General features: G+C 38.6%; 1 protein-coding gene across 6 annotated transcripts in view; it reads left to right on the forward strand.

The window, feature by feature from the left end:
- The window catches only part of MACROD2 (mono-ADP ribosylhydrolase 2), an 884,685-nt gene that overhangs the window by 418,595 nt on the left and 443,229 nt on the right, over positions 1 to 22,861 (forward strand). The gene's annotated exons all lie outside the window — the stretch shown is intronic.

Raw genomic sequence — 22,861 nt, forward strand, 5'->3', positions numbered from 1 at the left:
CTCCCCACTGAGCCATGGTGGTAAATGATGGAGAGTGGCTTCACAAGCTCATTTGCCAGCTCCCTCATCACCCTAGGATGGATCCCCTCTGATCCCATACACTTGTGAGCATCTAAGTGGCTCAGCAGGTCTCTGACTGCTTCCTCCTGGATAACAGGGGGGCTATTCTGCTCCCTGTCCCCATCTACCAGCTCAGGAGGACAGTTGTCCTGAGGATGAGCTGTCTTACTGTTGACAACTGAGGCCATTTCCTCATCTTTGGTAACTATATTTTCCCCCAATGTCCAATAAAGAATGGAGATTTTCCTTGCCCTTCCTTTTGCCATTAATGTATTTATAAAAGCACTTTTTATTATCCTTCACAGGAGTCACCAGATTAAGTTCTAATTGGGCTTTTGCCTCTCTAATTTTCTTCCTACCTGACCTAGTGACATCCTTAAACATTTCCTGGGCCGGTCATCTTCCCTGTCAGCTCATTTTTGGCACATAGGGACAGGCTGCTCCCGTGCCTTCAAGATTTCTTTCTTGAAGCATGCCCATCCTTCTTGGACCCGTTCGTTTTTAAGGGCTGTTTCCCAAGGTACTCTCCCAATCAATCTCTTGAATAGGCTGAGGACTGCCCTCCAGAAGTCCAGTGTGGAAGTTTTGTTGATGCCCCTCCTTGTTTCACAGAACATTAAGAACTGTTATGCCATGGTCACTGTTCCCCAGACAGACTCTGAGCACCACATCTCCCACCAGCCCTTCTCTGTCTGTAAACAGCAGGTCTAGCAGAGCCCCACCCCTGGTAGGCTAACTCCCCAGCTGTGACAAGAAGCTCTTCTCTGTTCACTCTAAGAACCTCCTGGATTGCCTCTTCTCTGCTGGTTGAGTTCCCAGCAGATATCTGCCATGTTAAAGTCTCCTACAAGAACAAGAGCTGGCAATCTTGAAACATGATCCAGCTGCTTATAGAATAATTCATCCACCTCTTCATCCTGGTTGGGTGGTCCGTAACAGACTCCCACCAGGATATTGGCCTTGTTGGCCTTCCCTGTGATTTTTACCTATGGGCACTCAACTTCATCGTCATTAGTCTCAATTTCTATGGTGTTGAGAGCCTCCCTTATATACAGAGCCACCCCTCCACCTCTTCTCCCCTCACCTGTCTCTTCTGAAGAGCTTGTAGCCATCCATTGCAGCACTCCAGTTACGTGAGTCATCCCACCACCCTTCCATGATGGTGACTATGTCATACCTTTCCTGCTGTACCATGGCTTCCAGCTCCTCTTGTTTGTTACCCATGCTGTGTGCATTAGTGTACATGCACTTCAGCAGGGCTGCAGATTTCACCCAAATCTGGCTTAGCACCCTTAGGGTCCTCTCTGGAGAGCCTGGTTTCATCCCCCTCCCCCTTCAAACCTGGTCTAAAGCCCTCTCAATGAGTTCCGCCAACTCATGGGCTGGAATCCTTTTGCCCTTGTTAGATAAATGGAGCCCATCTGACTCAAGCAGGCCTGATGCCTTAGAAGTTGCCCCATGATCAAGAAATCCAAAATTCCACTGATGGCACCAGCCCTTTAGCCATTCATTGATAAGGTGGGTTTCCTGGGATGCAGTGCACCCAAGAGCCCCAGCAGAGTGCAGGGGAGGGTGAGCTCCTGAAATCCTGTATGATTCTGATCCTCAAGAGAGATATCTCTGGAATAGCTGATGAGTTCTTGGATTGTTGGAGGAGACAGAGTTATACCTCAGAACAGGTGGATGTCAGGTAGGGAGCTGGGAGGGAAATACTAATTAGTGGTAGCATGAGCTGGCCCTGTTTGGGGCCTCCAAAATGTAGGTTCTGGTGCTGGCTTGGGGTGATGGGGAGAGAGTGAAGATGGAACTTAGAATGGTTATGAAAGGATTTATGACATGTTGTCCTTGAACAGGCATGTTTTTAGTGTTTATGTTATGAACTCTTTATGTTCCCATGTACTAACTGGATATTAGGACTTACTACTACCAGTTACCCTGTTAAGGGAAACGTGGTTTTCAACGAATTGAGGTAAGAAGCCTTTTATATACTGCAAATTATTTCATTAATGTGTTCTTCAGGTGTGTTTTTTCTGCCGTTACTTTTGCTGAGGAAACTTGAGCTTGAATTGTATTGCATGCTGTAGTGGGATGGGTTGAGTTTAGAGAGCAAAAGATAAGGTGATGAATATGTACTAAAAATAAAAAATGGTCATTTGCTTATTTTGTTAGGTACTGATTATTGTTTTCTGATATAGTGGTGGAAGTGAATTATATATAATCTAGTTTATGCAGTTATTCAGATTCATTTGCTTTTTCATATTGTACCTAAAGTTCTCATCAAAACATTAAATATAACAAGTCTTTGTTTAAAAAAGAAAACCCGAAACCCAGCAACCACTCCAGCAGAGTTAAGTGTTTTGTTATGCCCTTAATTCTGTATTTTTCTTTCTGCACGCAATCATTTGTATTATTTGGCAATCATTATGTGGTGTAATAGAAGTGAGCTGAAACACTCTAAGTGCAGAGCTGTCTTTTATAAAGAGATTTTTAGAAAGAAATGGGTTGTGGCAAGGGATTATTATATAAAATACATCAGCATACACAGAGTTTCTTTCATATTTAGTGGCAATACAAAAATATTCGTAATTGTGTTATGTGTGGAGTCATTCTTACGGGAGCCATTTAATATAATTAATTTCCAGTAATTACATTACTATGTAATATCATATCGTATGTGAAGATGGATACTCTGTATGGTAGCTGGCAACTATAAATGGCTAATTCTTTAGTTCTTTAAAGAGAATAGATCCATACAGAAACGACTTTCTGCAAGGAGGATAAGGCAGATGAAGTGTTGCTTCCTCTGTGAGGAAGCAGCATCAGGCTTTTTCCAGGTCTGTATTAGGAGTGCCGAAGAACTCATGCTTTGGGTCAGGGTATACTTTTTTATTTATGGTTTTGGAGCTTACTTGGTTCAAGTCACAAATGAATTTGGCTTTTTATTATTTTTACCTCACTTCTGAAATCACAGTACATGAGAATTCTTTGAAGTAAATTTATGTATGTAAGCTGCTGAATATCACATTTTTTCATTAAAACACAAGTCTTCTGGCTTACAGTATATTCAAGTTCCTTATATGTCTTCTAATGGCTAATAGGAGGCCTGATTAAAAATGCAAAGGGCTTGTCAGACTGTGAGAGGAGCTTTACAGAGCTTTTGGGCCAATTTCTACATAGAAAACCTGAGATCTACCTTTCACAGTGTTTTTTAAATCTTCCTTTTCTCCCCACCCACTTTTGTATTACCTTGTACAGTGATGGTAATAACAATAATATGAAATAAATAAGAAATGTCACTTAGAAGCCAAATCTCTATTATAACTAATGAAAATATATTAAATTTAATATACTTGGTTGGAGATATTAGTTTCTGACAGTAAATGATTGCTCACTAATTATGGCTGTCCTCATACCAGTAGAGTGAATTCTTAGTAATACCTGAGCTATACTGGTATTTGAAAGTCAAAACATAATTATTTTATTTTTAAAGTTTAAAGATTTTAAGCTTATTTCCAATGTTGTTACTTTTTTGGCCACTTCAGGGTGAGTCCATCACACCTTAGTACTGACAGGGAGGTTCTGTGCGGTCTGAATGACTTGGCTTGCCTGAGAAGGTGGAGGAAAGGTGGCATGTTGACTTGTGGATACAATATTACTGCTAGCAAGAATTTTTCTTGCTTCTTTCCAGTGCCGTGAGAGACTTTTCTCTCTCACAAAAGATGTTAGCAGAGTTCTAAAAACTATGAACACCTGCGACCTTGCAGAGCTTTGTTTATGGTACAGTAGAAAAATATTTTGACAATGGATGGTTTAGGATTTTAGCCAGTCACCCTGAGGGGTGGCTGATCCTTTGACCAATTAGACTATGAAGAAAAAAGTCTATAAAAGAGTTTGTAAAATAATTAAATAAATCAATCTTGCTGCACAATTCCTGCCTGTTGGATCTCTCCTCTCCTCCCTACCACTGCAGCATACCATAATATTGACTTGTTGGGTCTTTTCTTTTTCCAGATCTTTTTATTTTTGCCTCTTAATTTTCGCCATCTTCATTTGATATGTGTAGCAAGGATAAGGGGAGTGTCAGGGTAAGTGATTCAGTTAGTTAGGATAACAAGGGTCTTCTTTGGTATATGCGAAGAGATGAAGGATAAAGAGAGGAGAGAGAGATAAGGACATACAGCTCTCGTGATCTGTTAGGATCTAAACCAAAATACTTCAGCTTTGTTCCTGCAATGGAGAGGGGGGCTCCCATGAAAAAGTAGCCTTCTTCTTGTGATAACAGCTGGGAATAGTCAGGCTAACTCACATTTGTTAAAGAAAAAGGAAAAAATAGTCTTTAGCTTCTGTTTTGAAAAGTCCGTGCTAACAAAAATGTCAGATCGGTTCCTTTGGCTGTTGCTTGGCAGACAGAGCTGTGCCAGTGCCGCCCCTGCTCTGTTGATTGTAGCGCAGTGGCTGAATGACATCTCTGCCCTGCTGTGAGGTTTTTGCCAGACATGGTTTTCTGAACTTCCCATGGGGAGAGGGAAGAGGAACTGTTTGAAATTCTACTTGAATGATGATTTTTAAGTGAATACTTATTACAGGTGGGTCAGCACCCACCCATAAGTGTTGGCTGTGCCTAGTGACACTTGTGTGCAGCAGCTCTTCAGCACGAGTGTGCGTCCCTGGCACTGCTCCAAGCCTGGGCTGGCCCGTGTCATCCACCCAAAGGGTGCCATGAGTCTGCTGCTCTGTAAGGTGCTTCTCTACAGTGAAACAATGCCAGAAGACATTACAAACCTATTTCTGCTCTATGTCCTGAGAGAAATGGGTTTGAGAGGCTGAGAGAATGGGGTTTGTTCAGCCTGGAAAAGAGACGGCTTTGGGGTGACCTTAGTGCAGCCTTCCAGTATCTGAAGGGAGTGTTGAGGAATACATCTGGTGCAGGTAGCTGGGCATGCAGGTTGAGTTCTGGGTGGGAGCCTGACACAAGAGGCCATGAACTTCGAACGCACTGGATAATGAAGGGCAGGAAGATGGATAGTGCCAGCCAGGTGAATGAACATGGAGAGACACAGCAGGAACCGAGGACTCAGGAGGAAGAGTGCGACTTGAGTGGGGGTAGACTGTGAAAGGGGTTCCTTTGCTGGGGTCCATCCTCGGAGGCACCATCTAAGTTGTTGCTCTGTTGCTGTGCTGTAAATAAATTGCTTTATGGAATGAGGCATATGAGACTGTCATGGGAAACCCGGGGTCAAACCGGTGAGGAAACCTAGTCTGACTGTGTGAGTGTGGGCTGTGCAGGGAGTCAAGTGGGGACCCATCGGGTCACTGGAGCCACCATGAAGGGACTTCAGTGCCAGCTGTGATAGTCTGTGGCACTGGGAGTGTGACTGCCAGAGAGTCTTGTGGATGGTCAGAATGGGAAATTTCCTTAACAGGAGCCTAAAAGAAAGTTGAAGAGGGACTTCTTACATGAGAGGTAGTGACAGGACAAGGGAGAATGGATCCAAATTGACAAAGAGTAGGTTTTGATTAGATATCGGGAGGAAGTTCTTCCCTGTGAGGGTGATGAGGCCCTGGCACAGGCTGCCCAGAGAAGCTGTGGGATGCCCCATTTCCAGAAGTGTCCAAGGCCAGGTAGGATGGAGCTCTGAGCAACCTGGTCTAGTGGAAGGTGTCCCTGCCCATGGCAGAGGGGTTGGAACTGGATGATCTTCATGGTCTTTTTCAACCCAAACCATTAAGTGATTCTGTGAGCTTATATATCAAGTGAGGGGGGATGGGGGGGAAGCAGGGACAAAATCCAGGTATTGTTCTGTCTCTTCTCTTCTACACAGCAGCACAGCTGCCAGAGGTTATTATATCTTTAATTGTTTCAAGTAACTGTAGTGGCTTTCAAGTGTAGAGGATCAAGAAAGCCCTTCTCCAATGCACTGCTCATTTCTCTCTGGAAAGTTTGTCTCATGTTATCAGTGAGTGTTTGTGAACAAACTGTACCCTAGCACTACTTTCCTATGCTATTCTTGGGAAAATTTCTGTATAAATCTAAATTTCCCAATTCCTGATTTTAAAGAGTGTGTTTTCAGAACACCAGGGGTGTTGTCCATAGGATGAGGCTGCTGTTTGACATTCTGTTCTTTACAATAAGTTAAATTAAAAGTGGAATGGGAATTCTCAGGAAGATCTATGGAACAATGTTGTCCTGAAGCTGAATATAAGCTGGTTTTCTGTTTTAAGAAGCCACGTGGCTTAAAAAAATATTGGGACAAAGCGTTTGGCATCATTTGACCACTCAGTTTTTTGCACTGTCAGTTCAGTTTAAAACAGAATCTCTGACTGTATTTTTAGCCAGTGTTTCTTTTTTAAATATTCTGAAGTTCATGAAAAACTAAGTAGCATTTAATCTATAAACAAGATCTGACTTGATAATATCCTGTACTAATGATTCTAGTAATGGTGTAATAGGAAGTCCATTGGAAGCTCCTGATAATTTCCAGCTTTTTTCTTCTTCATTGCATTTGAGTTTATAGGGCTTTGGAACATTCCCACAGTCACAATTGTCCCCCATTTAAGATGAGGACATGTTTGAATTATTTAATTTTCCATGTCCTGTAATATAGTAAATCTTCTAGATATTTGTGAAGACAGTAACGGTAGAGGCTTGGTACTGTGGTACCTGGTTCTCTTCTTGTGAAGATGTGCCAAAAGGTAGGATTAAGTACTTTAGTCAGAGTATTTCCACTCTTTTTTTGAGCTTGAAATTCTATTTCCAAGTTAGTAGAAGATGAAACAGTTCTGTTTGTGAGTAACCTTAGAATGTATGTGCTTATTCTGTGGTAGTGTGTTTGCCTTAATAAAAATAGCAAGATAGAAAGGAGAACTAAAAACTCTTTAAGGCTTAGACTTTTTTTCCTATTCTAAGCTAATGGAAACAAGCCCTGTGGTTCCAGTCTACTCACAGTTGCTTAAAACAAATAGCTGAATCTGAATGTATTTGTAATTAGGGGCTTTTGACTACCTTTTTTTCTTCTGATTTCCCTCCATACTTTTTTATTCAGTTTGTGATACCTATAGTTCATACACAGTAATAAATCTCATAAGCTATCAGACAAATTACATTCTACATTCTTCTTCTAAATATTTTGAAATATGGAAATATTTAACAAGCAAGAGATTATTTTCAGGATACCTTTGTTGAAGCTCCCCAAATTGGCAAAATGTGGAATCATAGGATGGTTTGGGCTGGAATGGACCTTAAAGATTATTTAGTTTCAATCCCCATGCCATGGGCAGGGATGCCACTTACTACACAAGGCTCAGGGCCCCATCCAGTCTGGCCTTGAACACTTCCGGGGATGGGGTGTTGACAACCTCTCTGGGCAACCTTTTCCACTCATTCAGCTCCCTCACAGTAAAGAACTTCTTCCTAACATCTAACCTAAGCTTACTCTCTATCAGTTTAAAACAAAATCTGTGTGTGACTAATGGAATACATTGGTATTAGACTGTGAAAACTTTTTTTTTTTTTAAATAGATGTTTCACTTTTATATGGTAATAAAATGCTGAATTCTACATAAAATGTACTGGACTTAATATACTTTTTGATTTTGAGAAAATCTTTGTCACTTGCATCTGACTGTTGAATAAGACTGCAATTATAATATGGTAAATGGGATGCCTCTTGGTGATGAAATCATAAGAATATTTTTCCTTGCCCCATCCCTCAAGGCCATGGAAACTGAGAAGAATTTCAGTGGGTGCGTGTGCGTGCCTGGTTTTTAGACTTGGATTTTAAACAAATGCAGGATGAAACTGTAAATTGTGCATTTTTAGGTATGCATCATTGGCTGCTCTTTTGCAGTTTTAGTGCTCTGAAGGAATGGTTGTCTTGATCGTATTTAAGTCATGAGAGATGAGTGATTTTGGCAAATCAAGAATGTAAAAGAGATGTTTCCACTGTTTAAAAATGCAGGAGTATATTCACTGATTTGTTAAATCTTCATGTAAATGCCTGGTGTGTATTCATTTAGCATGTTGTGTGGACTGGCAGGTGGATGACTAATGGATTGCTTCATATTAGTCAGCAGATGCAGAGGTGAAGAAGAAAAAACACCCAGAAACAGTTAATTCATCTGTTCATCCCACCTGAGCAGCTCTTAAAACTCCTGCAAGACCGAGCTGCCTCTCCAGTTTTCATAATGTAATGTAGCATCTACATTAATTAGTGGTTTTGGTAAGAGGCCAAAAGGAATGTATTTGTTTCTTAATAAGAAAATAATTATTGTATAATTTTCTTTGACTGCATCAGCATTTTGCAGTAGTTTTCATATGAGTTAATGAGAATCTCTTTGCAGAAGAATAATCTTTCCTCTTTTGGTGGGTAAAATTCTGTGCGGGAGTGAAAATCCTACTGGCCCATATGTTTGTAATGTCTGTAGCACTGTGTACTGCTCAGAATACACATATTCCTTTATGTTTATTTTCCATGCTTTTTAGGAATTCTGTGTTGGTTGTTTACATGAGTAGTTAATGGACTTGATTTTTTTATTCTTAATGGGAATGGCCCCTCCTGATGAGCTAGAAGGTCATCTGCTAATTTGTAAAGTGTATAACTCAAGGAAAATGAGTTCATTTACTGTATCCACATTAAAATTAATATAATTTTTATTTAAATATATTAGTGTCTGCCACTTGCTAACTACCCCACCTTATGTAATGGAAACCTGACAGTCTGAAGGAAGGTAGGTACTGGTGGCAGAAGATTTTTAATTACCTTTTTTCCGAGAGGTTGTAACAATGCTGTCCAAACCTATTTGATGTTTCAATACTGCTCTTTCTCCCCACTGCCCACCCGTCCATGATTTGTGAACAGACATTTAACAAATGATCATCTAAACCCTATGGCTCTAAAAAAGGATAGAAAAACTGGTAGGCAGGAAAGATCCTCTAAATGCAGGGGAATTAAGTGCTTGATACTATTGATAATGGTATGGCCATCACATGGCTGACATTTCTTAGTTGACAGAAAGATGAAAAGAAAAGCAAGCATTTAGACCATCTGTATGTCTTTAAAGTGATTTGGGATCTAAGAAGACATCTGATTTCACTAAAGAAGCTAAACATTCCCAAGAAGACGGCAGTAATAGCAGGAGCTAAAGGGTGATCCTATTTTATTTTTCTGAAGGATAATGGGAAACAGCTCATCAGAGATAGCTCCCATTTTCTCTAAGAAGAGGCACAATTTGCTTAAACTGGAAGACTTAACGGCACCATTCTCCAGGCCTAAAATATTTTAATTTTCTTTAATGAGATTTTCTTTCTGCTTCTCCCCCATGCACTCAAAAGTTTTGGCTTGGAATGGATCCCATGGCAGCATTGCTTTGGTACAGTTAGCCTTATAGTATCTATTTACTTTTGTCACATGCTTGATAAAGATTAAAATGGCATCGTTGTTTGGAAGAATACCAGGGAAATGATACTCTAAATAAATAATATACCATCTAAATAAAAACAACCAATTGTCTGTACCCAGGAAGGGTAAATATCCCTACTAAAACTACCAGCAGTACTTTCTTGGGTCAGAATGAGCATGAACATTGAATGTATTTTTCAGATCTGTGGAAAAAAATTTTGAGGAATCGTTATGTCATTATTATGCAGTGAGACATTTGGACTCTTACTGTGTGTTTCCAGATTGTGGATAGGTCATGGTTTTGGTGTTCAGAGAGCTTCAAGTTTTGGGGGGAGTGAGGTTTGCTTTGGCATGATTTCTGCTTATGACAAAGCTATGAGCAGAAAAGTATATGTATTTCTTGAGTAGGAGGTAACTTGCAGGGTCATGGCTCTTGGATCATCTGGCTCTGGGATGATCTTGATCTGCAAGACTGATGGTAGTGCATTTTCCAGCAGCATCCTGCAAACAGATAGGATCTCCTTCCTTTTGTGTCACATTAAAGAGCTCATCTCTTCCCTCTCCGTGCAGGGCAGCAGGTACATGTGGCTACTCACCACTGCTTAAACAGCCCAGCTTAAAGGACTGATGTGTTGTCTGACTAGAAATGACAAAGATTTCGCACTGTAGTCTGGTTTCCTTTGGGTGTTTCTAGTTGGTTGACTCATCATTGGAAGCTGTTGTCTTTTGGCAGTCAGCTCAGATTTACGGATGTTTCCAGCTGTGCAAATTAAAAATCCTTACCTAGTGCTTGCTGTATCAATTTAGGATGGCTACTTCATGTAGGTGAAGTAGCCTATTATCCACCTAGTTCATGTTAGTGGATAATAGTTTGTGGTTGATTAGCAAATAAACATGTAATTTTTTGGTGTTGCCTGTGCTGGCACCTGGAGATGAATGAGGCAAATGCTCCGGAGAGCTCATCTCGCAAAGGTGATGAATGAAAATACTCCTAAATTGGTAGCCTCATCATTTCTCTGAAATGCAAAGAAGTAGGTCCAAATTTGGCAATTCTAATAATATGATCTGTTAAATACAGAAAGGAACTTTAACTCGTGACTTTTGAATCTTTCATCTATAGGTCTGGAGGTTCTTTTGAAGAACTATCAATGGGAAAAGACTAGGTTTTTTTTTTTTAAATCAAGAAAGCTTTATTCACAGGTATATAAGTTAGTTTATCTTAAAAAAACAGCACTTACTTTTGAATGAATACAGTAGTTTCTGGCAAGTAGGTTTAACCCAGTTTTTCAATACAACATCTGTCTGGGAAGGTTGCAGGGATGATACCTTGACTTGTTAATGTGACTGTGGAGTCAAAATTGTGTGTTACGGATTTGTATTTCTAAAGGCAAATACTCTTTGTCACCAGCAAAGTTATCATGACCTTTAAATGGATTATGGTTATCCCTTGGAAAGAAAAACTTGTATAATGATTTTTCATTGCAAAGGAGTGATGAAAACACTGCATATGAAGATGAGCAAGTCTTAGGTTGCATAAGGTCATACTTTTACAGGTTTTCTTTTTAATCTGAAGTGCCCCTTCATAGGCTAATCTTGTAATAGTCAATCTTGGTATAAAAGTCACCTTATCAGTGTAGAAGGAAATAATACTTAAAAAAAGAGCTTTGGCTGAGTAACATTCTCAAAGAGCACAGCCTTGTTGAAGATGCCATTTTTAGATACTGTACAATTTTATACATTTTTCTTGGTTTCTGTCCAAACCCTTAAAATAATGGACCAGTTACATCGGGGACTTGCAAAGGACTTCCTTCTATGTTCTCTACGTGAGATCATTTTGTGTCTGTTGTAGTTGATGCTTAAAATGGTTTACCTTACAGTTTTAAGACCAGAGAGCAATCATGACATAAAATGTGATACTTTACAACATTTGTAGTTGTGTCCTCATTTATGACGGTATAAATGCATTGTGCGGATAACTGCATCCTAGCGGGCTTAATGGTATTGATAGAATATCTCTAGTCTTAATCAGTCCCTGGAGCAACCTAAATCTGTATATAATGAGCATTCTGGAAACAGTGTGTCTATCTTCTATTGTTAGAAATCAGAGCTTAGTGGTTTTTTTTTTTTTTGCTTTTGTGATTGGTCTGATGTTCAACTTGAGTAAATTTCATTCACATTAACCTTCAAGTAAGGAGCTTCAAGTTGTTGGTTGTTTTTTCATGTCTCAAGTGTTTTGGTTCTCATTTCTTTGTGCTTTTTATCAAAGGAAAGTGAAATGGAGTTAATAACTTTTAGTTCTATCAACGTCTTTTATATTCTTTGTTTAAAAAGAACTTATTTCAGTTGTTTGCATAAGGAATGAAAATTAAAAACAGGTGGTATCAGCTCTGTTGCACTTTTAAAGAGACGCTAACAAGGCTGCTGGGTTTATAAGCTTATTGACAGAAAACAAATGAATTTCATCTCTTTTCTTCTCTTCACTGCTTCTTCCTTCCTTTTCCTCTTAGTTGCACTTTTCTGGGCAGGCATAATAATTGAAGTGTACAACACATGATTGTTACTGACTGACAGTATGGCAATGTGATCCAGTCTGCACATGGCTCTTGACTTGGCTGCATGTGAATTGGAGTCAGTTGTTTCACAGCTTCCTTCAGGAAAGATTTGAAAATAACTGAGGAAAGGTAGATTAAATTTTGGTGCCTCACAAGACCCTGTTCCAGGAGTAAAATACTCAAACTTAATTTAAGGCTCTGAAAAATACTATCAATATTTTAAATAGAATAGTACAAGAATTGCTGTGTAACTTTTTGTCACTAATGTTACCCAACTTTGTGAGTTGTTTCTCACTCAGAGACATAACTCAAGGTGGAATGCTCTTCTGAGGGTTCTTCTTGGGTTTGCTGTAAGTTTGTTGGGTTTTTTGGTTTTTGTTAACTAGTCCCAATGTACAGATTGTGGAAGGTAACACCAATGTTCTACAGAGTAGTCCTTTAGCTGGTGCCATGGATGTTCTGTTACCCAAGATAATTCTGTTTCCTTCTTCACTGAATTGTTTTCCACTTTTCCTTCTCAGCATTCCTTTTTTTGTGCCTTTATATGTAGATCTGCCTTTTAATGGATGATCTTGTTTTCTCTTTTACATCAAGGCATTGTTTCGCATTTCTTCATCCTTTCACTTTGCTGATGTTGGGGGTTTTTTAAGAGCAGTGTTGCAAGACCTTCAAGCATATATGTTGGTACATGTTTAGAAAAGATGAGCTGTGTCCATGTAGGTTTTTCTACACAGTAAAAACAACACCAAGAATGTCTGGGTCTGTGCTGCAAGGAGAGGTGTGCTATGGAGCGCGTTACTAAACACAGTTTCCCTCAACATGTGTATGTTTATTGTCTTGGTTGTGTATTTTCCAGCCCTTTCATACGGAGATAGTATTGAGCCAAGGAAGAAAATAAATAGCTGAAAAGGAGGCAGAGAATGTGCCCAATCCTTTGTATCATCTGCTAAACAGGGTATTATCTGGTTGCAGACATTCTTGGCCATTTGAGCAGAGATTTATCTAATAAGTATTTTATGTCTTGCATGTATTCCCTTCTCATCTATCACCAAGCTGGGATTTTTCACTGTTGCCTCTGATTTAAATGGAGGAGGCCCCTGCATGTGTCCTGTTGCAGAATATGCATGCAAAAATGGGACTTACCCTGGTCGTCCTTTGCACAACAGGAACGATCATATTGCACTGCATGTTACCATGTAATACAGGATATACTTTGTTCTGGTTTGGGTTTGGTGTTCAGTGGCAAAAGCATGTGGAAGTTTGTAAGAGATCTAGTACACATTTGTTTTTCAGTGGTTGCATAATGCTTTGTTCTGGGTTTCTCTTGGATTTGTCAGTTTTCATGTATGTTCTCTGAAACTGCTGATCATGTTTGAAGAAAAGCATTAGGTGGGAAGTGTCATGTCTTTGTCATGAATTGAAATATTGCAAGTAATATTTCTGTTGAAGGATTTGTTATGAAATACCCAGATTTTCCATATATTTTTAGTATATGAATTTATTTCATAGATGAGCAGGTCTTTCAAAACGTACATTTGTTTCATTTTTAATGCTGTATCATGACATACTAACAAGTTGCTGTCCTTTACAGGTAAAGACAAATCCTTTTACTGTTTTATACATCACATGAAACTTTGAGTACCATGAGTGAAATTTGCATATTACTTTATAAAACATTATAGGAAGCTGCAATTTAATGATGTTTACAGCAATCTGAAAGATGCAGAATTTTTTCTGGTGGTGCCATACTGAAGAACATTTGTGCATAAAATTATGCTCATAACTTATTAAAGCTAGTGTGAAATTTAAATAAAACGGAGTTGAAATTGTACTGAAATTTGTTTAGTTGTGGAGGTTAGAAAATTACAAATCATGTCTGCTAAGTAGATAGGGGTTTTTTCCAGTTTTACATTTAATCAGATTTATTCCCTGTTCAGCCACATTATTTGCTTGTTAAATGCACAGGAGAATATTTTTTGTAAATTATCTAAACTTTTAATAGCTTATGCACACAGATTCCAAAGAGAATTAGTTCTGCCAACAGACATACATTTTAGATTACTTGCTAGTTAAAATGTCTAGATGCAGAGGTCAGGCAGATTTTGTATGTGTACTATAGATATGTCCCCCATAGCAGATCTGTGAACTGTTAAGATTCCCTGATCCAGGGTGAGTTGTATTGGAGGGTAGATTTCTCACCTGTTTTGGGTCTGTGTTTGCAAAGATGGGGGGAATTGTTTAAAGCTTTTTTTTTTGTGCAGTTCACACAGTGCACAAAACGTATTAGTGTCTTGTATAATGCCATGTTTGAAACCAGAACCCTTCTTGGTCATCTTGCTGGGGTTCCTTCTAATTATCTTTCTGATTATGGAGAAAAGCAGCTGTTGGACTTTCAGAAGGAATACTGTGGGTGAGCCTGGTGCCACTCCTACGTGTGGGAATATTGCTGAGGTGGAATCTCCATTTCTGCTCTGTGGGCTGGAGCAGCATTAAGCACTTCCCACATGAATTTGCAATGGAAAACAGAAGATAAGTTGGATGGATGTAGCCTAAGCTCATTAGAAAAAAACCAAACAAACCACCAGAATGTTTTGTACAAAAAGCCATTCATCTTGGGACCTCTTGTTTTGTTGCTTTGTTTATTGCACTGTAATTCTTTTATTTGTTGTGCACAAGGAACATCTCAATGATGTTTCTGTGTAGTTAATAATTTTTTTTTAACTACCAGTCAAAGGAGTAAGAACATGGCTGTGCCTAGCCAGAAGTTGCATTTCATGAAGCAAAACTGCAAGTTCACAGAATATTCAAGCTCAATTCATTAATTACCATTTTAAACAAGGTTTGTTTGGACAAAAAAATTAAATTAAAAAAATCTAATTGAGAAGCTGACAGATTGATGCTCATAAACCCCTTTGGAGGTACAGAGTGCTGTTTCCAGTAGAAGTCATTTAATCTGTTTGGGGTTTTTTTCATTATGGCATGGGTTTGTTTTGTTTTGATTCAGAATGAGCTGTTGCAGTTGGAGAGTTCACACTTGTAGGTACCAAAGATGCTCAGCTTCACCCAGGCACCTTGCTGCCCAACTGGGGATGTGTATCATCAGCACTACTCTGTCTTGCTGGTTAGTTACTTTGTCTACAAAGCTGGAAAGAGAACACAGGAAAGAAAAATGTCTTTGCACAGCAATAATCAATAAGACCAGCAGTATTTTAGGCCTCTGGTGATCACAATTTAGTTGTTTTGAAAATAATCACAAGAAAGACTAATGATGTAGAACTTGTCATTTGCTGTTGTTGCTGAAAATTCAAAAGGAATTGTGTTAGGAACGGGATTAATTAAATATTCTGTTTATCTGATCTTGTTTGTGAATGTTTGAAATATTGACTGTAAATTGTACTACAAGGTTTTAAATCAATGGCCAGCTTTACTGCCCTTCAAGAAGAGTAAGAACCTGGGGGTCTCCACACACCCTGCCAGGTCCAGCTCCATTTTAACTTCTGGGAGTTGAAGCAGCTCTCAGCACAAGCTCCTGGAATAGTACTGATTTTTTTGCTTAAAGAGGTTAATGACCTTTATCTAAAAAAAATTATTCTTTTTTTAAATGAAAGTGGATTAGGCTAGAAGTGCCAGGATTATTTTTTTCATATTTATGTGTCAGATTGGAGGGGAAATGCTATATAATTTTCTTTTAGGTTTCTGCTAAGCAAATTAATTGGCCTATTGGAAAGTACTTTAGTTGTAAGTGAACAAACTAGTACAGTCTCTTTTTTCTAGAGTTAAAATGCAGATATATTTTCACTAGGATGACTTTCTTCGTTGGCTTTCCAAGGTGAGTGAGCCAGATAAGTACCGATGGGTATTTGTCATCTTGAATGGTAAAGGCAAGTTTGCTTTTGGGTATAAAATTCCTAGGTTGAAGGAATTACCAATGGGTTAGCATGCGTCTTGTCCAGCAAGTAATATGCTATGTTCAGACCATTTAAGATAAAGAGCTACACATAAATAACTTAAAACTCAGAGGACCTAAAAAGTGCAGCCTTTGAGATCCCAAATAATGTGTCTGAAGACAGGCTTGGGAACAAAATGTGATCTCCTTATGAATTTGTTGTAAATATAAAGTAAAATTTATTAAGAAGCAATTTTGACTGAGCTGTAGAACTGCATAGCAGCTGCTGTGAGGCCAAAAGCAACAAGGATACAAAGTGTAGAAATGTCCAGTGAACTCTCAGCTGGTTACTGTGGCATGAAGGCTATCGTGGGCTGCTCATCATCAGGGAGAGAGTGTGTAAAGGCTTCCAAAATTAACAATATTTTTGAAGTTATGTTTTGCTGACCACAGTGTCTTCAGTGTGATAAAGATGGAAAAAGTGCCCAAGTGAGCATGGAGCTAGGAATTGCATGCCTGAGTTTGGGGTGTGGAGCAACAGTTTTGTATCAGTGCTGAGGCTACTCACTCACAGCTAAACTGCCTATTCCAAAGAAGAAAAGAGACTTTGTACGAGATCTAGAAATCAGGAATTAAGAGGAGAAAGGGTAGGAATCATCTCAATTTACAAAAAAAAAAAAAAAGGAAGAAGATAAGTACAGAGTATAGGTCTTTCATATTATAAGGTTTCTGTTTAAAAAGACAGTAGTCATTAATTTTCTGTGTCTTTTGGGGAGAGCTCAAGAAGCGATTGGTTCTATTTGAAGCAAAGATGGTTTTCTGTGGATGTCCAAAACCCTTTTTTTAAGTCATAGACTAAAAATAATTTTAATGGAATTTCCTTTATAGAAGAGAATTCGTATATACTTATCTGTTGATCTAAAGCAGCCTTGTAGATATGCAAATCTATTTTTGTAGAAGTTGTATAGAAATGTAATTGCATAGAAAGCTTGAGACTCCATAATGTCTTCCAGCTCCAAATTTCTGTGACCCTCTGGTGATTCCTTTTCTTGCTTTTGCCAAGAGAGCTATTTGAAATGTGCATTAGTAGTTACTACTTGTGGTGGGTCCTTGAGAAAATGCACTGAAATTCATTTTAAGCTGCAGGCACTACAATCTGTAAGTCTTGTAATTTTTGTTGTAATTTTTTTTGCCTTGGAGATTGAAGTAGTGCACAGGACTGTGCATGGAAATGGAAGAGAAGCCTCAGGCTACACCCTACTGCTCTCCTGGACTGGTACATGCTCTCTTGAGGTGATGGGAAGAAAGCTGCTTATGTAAACTGTGTTTATGAGTTTAAAGGCTGGGCTTCGTGATCGAAATGTAACACATGACAGTGTTTTAAAACGTGTTCATGTGCTTGGGGAAAATAGTGGAAGGAGGATTCCTGATCTAGTGGGAGGTGTCCCTGCCCATGCCAGAGCAGTTGGAACTAAATGGTCTTTAAGGTCCTTTCCAACCCAAACCATTCTGTGATTAATTAAGTTTAGTTTACATAAGCAGATTCTCATGCAGTTCTTTGATACCCTATTCTTTCTTCCGAGTAAGTCTCACTTTCATAGGAGCTTGCTGAAAAACATCTGGGGGGAGGGGGTTGATCTGGTTTTCAGCCAATAAATTTAAATTTGCATTAAAATCAGGCAATATTCACTTCAGCAGGACTTCCCAGGATGTGGCTCAATGACTCATGGCTGGAGTTGTGTGTAGTGCTCCACTCCTTGCAAACAGTCACAAGCAAATCTTCCCTATACTTGTTTCAGGGCTAATCATTCCAAACAATGATGCTTTTGTTGCTCCTTTGGAGTTTTACAGGACTAACAGTTTATAAATAATGCTTTTGGGCTGTTCTTACACCTCCATTATGTAGATTAGAAAGAAACAATAGTAATTTTTTTTATTACTACAATGATCTTTGCTCATCACTAAAAGCCTCCATTTCAACACAGTGTGGGGAAAGTGTTGTACTGGGGGTTTCTCTGCAGTTGTACATGGAATCTGATGGAAGCTGGATACATGTGGCATGCAGAGGGCTCAGGGATAAGAAGTGGCCTGTGCTCATTTAGGTCAAGAGGCCTGTTCTCTTGGAGCCTGAGGTTCCCAGCAAAAATGTTTTCCAGAGTTCTCTTCTTTAGCACCATTCTAGGTACAGGACAGGGTTTCCTTTTACCAAGAATGACTAGAAACACATTGTATTAGAGAATGCTTAAAGTAACAAGCAAGCAGGCAGTAGAGACACGGATAAATTTTTTCCAATAATCTGCCTTTGATACTCTAGGATTTATTCAGTGAAAAAGGAAGTTAATATTTCGTGAGGCAACATAACCTATTGAACAAAACTTCAACATTTAAAATGTTGCACTTCTAAAGCTCTTTGAGTCATTATGAGTAAGGTTTCTAGAAATGACATGCTGCTGTGTGTCAGAACCTCTTCTAACATGACATCAAATGCAATCATTAAAGTTTTAGAATAAGTGAAAAGTGTAATTGGGTTCAGCAGCAGTATAGATAGGCCTTGTGGCTTATCCTGGAACTTTGTGACATCTTTGAAATGTAAACTGCTGTTCGTGTCTTCTGTTTGCTATATGTCGCTTCAGAAGGGTAACAGTATGTGTGGTGCCAGTATCTCCATAGTAAGGAAGATAAACACAGGATGAAAGGAGGAGCTTTAATATGTCACCAGAGTGGTCATTTACGGTTACTGGCTATATTTTTCTGTATGTGTGGGAGAGGGAGAGTAAAAATTTAACTTTCCAAATGAAAAGGAAGATGAAAAGCAGGGATAGAGTTTCACTGATTGAAAACAAGAGGGAGGGAGCCTGCTGTGCTGGAAAACTAAGGGAAACCTATCCAGAGTGAAAATATTGGGAAGCAATTGAAGCCTTGTTACCAGTGTTAATGCTTGAGAGTGTCAGTGCTTTGTCTTGATTTTCTCTGATACCTGATCCAAGGGCAAGTTCCCTCTTTGGCATGTTTATGTTGCCCCCATCCCCAGACCCTGAGGCCCTAAAGGTGAAATGTGACTGATACATGCTGTGGAGATCCTTCCTTGTGTGGGATTTATTCCTGTAGAGTTTGGAAACCCATGAAAGCAGCAGGGCAGTGTTTGGGCCCACCAGGTCCATTTTCAGCTCTTGTGTGCTGCAGAGCTTCTTTGCTGCCCTGGCAGGGGTTTCTGAGTGTACTTGGCTTGTAGGAGAAATCTGCAGTATCCGTAATCTTCTAAAGTCATAATTGTTTTTCTACAGGCTATTGTAAACTTTATGTTAAAGTTCTAGTGAAAATTTTAGTTGGGAATTGTATAGGAGACTTGGTGAAATTTGAGATGCTCTGGGCACCTCACTTCTGAAACTTCCACCTTGAATATAAAATATATTTTCCAAGCAAAATGCAATTGACTTTGCATGCAAATATTTGCCTTTGTAAATATCTTTAAACTTTAATTAACGGGAAGGTATTTTTTGGCTTTGCTGCTGTGGTTCAGTTCAGGCCAACTTCTACCAACATGGAAAAAGAAACATTTATGTATTGCGTGTTTGCACGTGAGCTTTGACTTTCAGTGTGTGCAATATCATTAGCTTATGGCTTGTTGGTTTGGGAAGGCTCATGTTGAATATTAAGGAAAGAATTTTGGAAAACTTATTCTAGCTAAAAAATTTAATCAGTTGCATATTTTGATGCTTATGCTGTAGTTCAGGTTTTCCCAATGCACAGGACAGAAAAAACCTTGAAAACACTCTACCTTCATTTTTGAAAGTTTTCTTGAAATGTTCTGTTTCTAAGCCATGCTATTCAGAGTATGAATTCAGACAAGGAACATACCTAGTATTCTGGAAATTTTTACATTGATTTTAACTTAGCAACATGACTAAATCAGGTAAATTTCTTCAAGGAATTTATTGTTATTTGGTGAGAAAAGAAAAAAAAACCTTATTGAATTTCAGTGTGCATTTAAAAATCTGGTAATAAAATAAGTAATATGGCTGAAAAATGCACATTAGAATTAGATTTGACACTGTTATTTGCTTTATGTCTACCTTTATCTTATGATGCATTATTCAATGGTATTACACAGACTACTCTATTAAGTCTTAATCAAGTGCATTTTATCTTAAGTGTCAATTCAATATTTTGCTATTGTATTTCTGTTTTGAAATACTGAGCTTTTTGTAGGGGAATGATAAATGTATGGCAGTTTGGTCAGGAAGGGACAGTTTTATATTGGCATTTTATAAAATTATCTATAAATTGCAATTCTACATTCTGCTCTAAAATGCCTATGGATTCAGTCTGCTCTATTTGCTTATATGAAATTGAAAAATTGAGGAAGCAAAGTGGCTGATGCATGTTTATCATATTTGGATGTGTTGAAAAAAGTGTTTAGATGTGCATGTGAATTAAGCCTTTCTGATCAGTGCAAATTGTTTGCCCTAGAACTACTTGGAGTTATGTGTATGTGACATTTAGGGTGTGTGTCCAGTATTTTGTGTGTAAAAATACAGACCAGGTAATTGTCTGTGTTGCTGTAGCCAGTTGTGTAATTGCATAGGTAAGGATAACATGGTTTCATACATTCGTACAGTCTGCTTTTTGGACTCTTAGGTATTGGATTTGCATAGGCTATACTCAAAAAAAATCATTTTTTCTGCCTTGAGTTGGGTGGATAATGTAAAATACCAATTAGTAGCTGTTTTAAATTAGAATGTTGGTCCTCATTCCTGCTTAGTAGCACAGCCCAATTGTGCTCTAAGAACAGAGCTGTGCTCTAAGAATGGCCCACCCCACATAGGGCTGTAAGAAGGCTGGAGTTCTGCAGGCAGGTTAAAGATGATAATTCTGAATTTTCAGCATCTCAGCAGAAGACTTGCATTTTCTTTACAAAATACAAAGAGGTTAAATGGTTGCTTAACAGTCTCCCATCTGGGAAGCAAGAATTAAGTGGTTTCTATGTCACTAATCAATTTGTTTTGTTATTCCCATAAATTTACATTTCTCTGCAGCAACAAAGACTTGTCTAACTACAAAGCATGCTTAGAAGGAACTGCTATTTTTCCTTGAGAGGCACCAAAAGACAGAGCAACCCATTTACTCGGGCTAATACAAAACCTCCATTTTTCTCTATAAATTCTGCATTTAGCTACACTAATGCTGATGGGAATTAAGCCACGTGTATGGCCTCGGAGGCAGGAACAAACTCTTTCACAAACAGAATAGATGATGTTCACTGCTGATACTTTTTTTTTCCCCTCCAGGCTGACTGAGCTGTGTGGTAGCAATACACATCATGACAAACAAAGCAGTATTTATAGTAGCATTAGGAAGTTTATAAGCTCAGAAGTCGCACAGCAGTTTGCACTGTTACAAGTTCTGGCTCTTTTGTCTCAATTCTATGACCCTGAACATGTGGCATCTAGAGAAAGTTATGAAATCCAGTCTTGAAGAAGGGCTGGGAAGTGTCTAAGTTTAATTTCTTACATCATTTGTTAATAGAGCCAAAGTTAAAATAGAGGATAACTGACCTGCCAACGGCCTGATGCAGTTATGGCTGGGAACTGTGAAATACAATCACGACTCTCAGTGCTTCTCTGGTGTCTCCATCAGGCAGTGCTTTGCTGCTGATGGTCTGTGTATTTAATGACCAAAAAAATAAAAAGCTTATATGAAAGTACTGCTGTGCCAATAAGATTCAGTCCTGCCATTCTCAAATACTTAAATCTGCTTAAATGAAGTGATGCCTGTGTGTAGAAGCAGCCTTGAACTTGTAAAAAAAGGCAATTTAAATATGTGACCAGCCTTTTCTTGCATGAATGATACTGGATACTGTTTTTCCAAATGTTCCTGAGTGAATGAAATTAGGCCCATATAAAAGAAATACAAGAACCTTGCTTTGAGCTGTGAATAGCAGATGGAGCAGTGCTGGAGTTGACATACTTGACTTTTTCAGCCTTACACACAAACTTCACTTGGATGACTTTATAATTTAAATTTAATAGGTCTGTAGGGTTTTTAAGACAATATAAACTGAAGAATGGATAGCTGTAGCTCAAGAGCAGTTAGGAAATACTTCTGTGCTGAGAGCATGGGAAGTCTGCTGAAGTTTAGTTTCAGAATTTTAAGGGGTAGAATAGAAGTAGATGTCAGAAAATGTGAATATTTACTATGCATTTTATAGTGGGTTTTTTTGTGTTTGTGTTTGGTTTTTTGTTTGGTTTTTTTTTAATTTAGAAATACTAAAATGCATTCTGAAATTTATTCTCATTCACATTGTAATGCCTACATCTTCTCTTTTGGGAAAATGACCCATGGTTCAATAGGAGGCTTTCCTGAATTCCTACTTAAGTTGCTTGGGCTTAGTAGGGTTTTTTTTGCTTTGCTGGCAGTGCTGTGGTCTGAGTTGTGTGGACATTCCATGAGTCGTCCTTTCTGAAAACAAAACGAAATCTTAATTGGATACTGTGATGCTGAGTTTGCATCCTGGGATATGTTGATACCAATTCTAATTTCCTTAAAGATTTTGTTATTGTACTCAAGCAGTGCAGAAGATTCTCAGGCCTTCATAAAACATATATATATAGTCATGATACCTAAACAATGCATTCATAAAACTGCTATTTTGGGTGAGTATTGTGTTAATACTTGATCCTTCTGTGAAAAGTGTTTTCTTTGAAAACACTAAGTCATTAAAGGGAATGGGGAGAGAGGTGAACATAACAGCCATAGAGTATATGGAAAAAATGGTACAGCTTTTTTAGTTACTTATATTCCTTTTTTTTCCCCTGGCAGTCATTGGATCTCTTTGTATTAAAAAGTTTGACAGATGTGATGATGTTTTCCTTGCTTTACCTACTTTGTTTTTACGGCTTCCAAAAATTCAGTCTCACTGCACTTAATAAGCTGGCACCACAATGCATGTTTAAAGTCTCTTAAGA

The sequence above is a fragment of the Coloeus monedula genome, assembly GCF_965178545.1.
Source record: "Coloeus monedula genome assembly, chromosome: 2".
Taxonomy (NCBI): domain Eukaryota; kingdom Metazoa; phylum Chordata; class Aves; order Passeriformes; family Corvidae; genus Coloeus; species Coloeus monedula.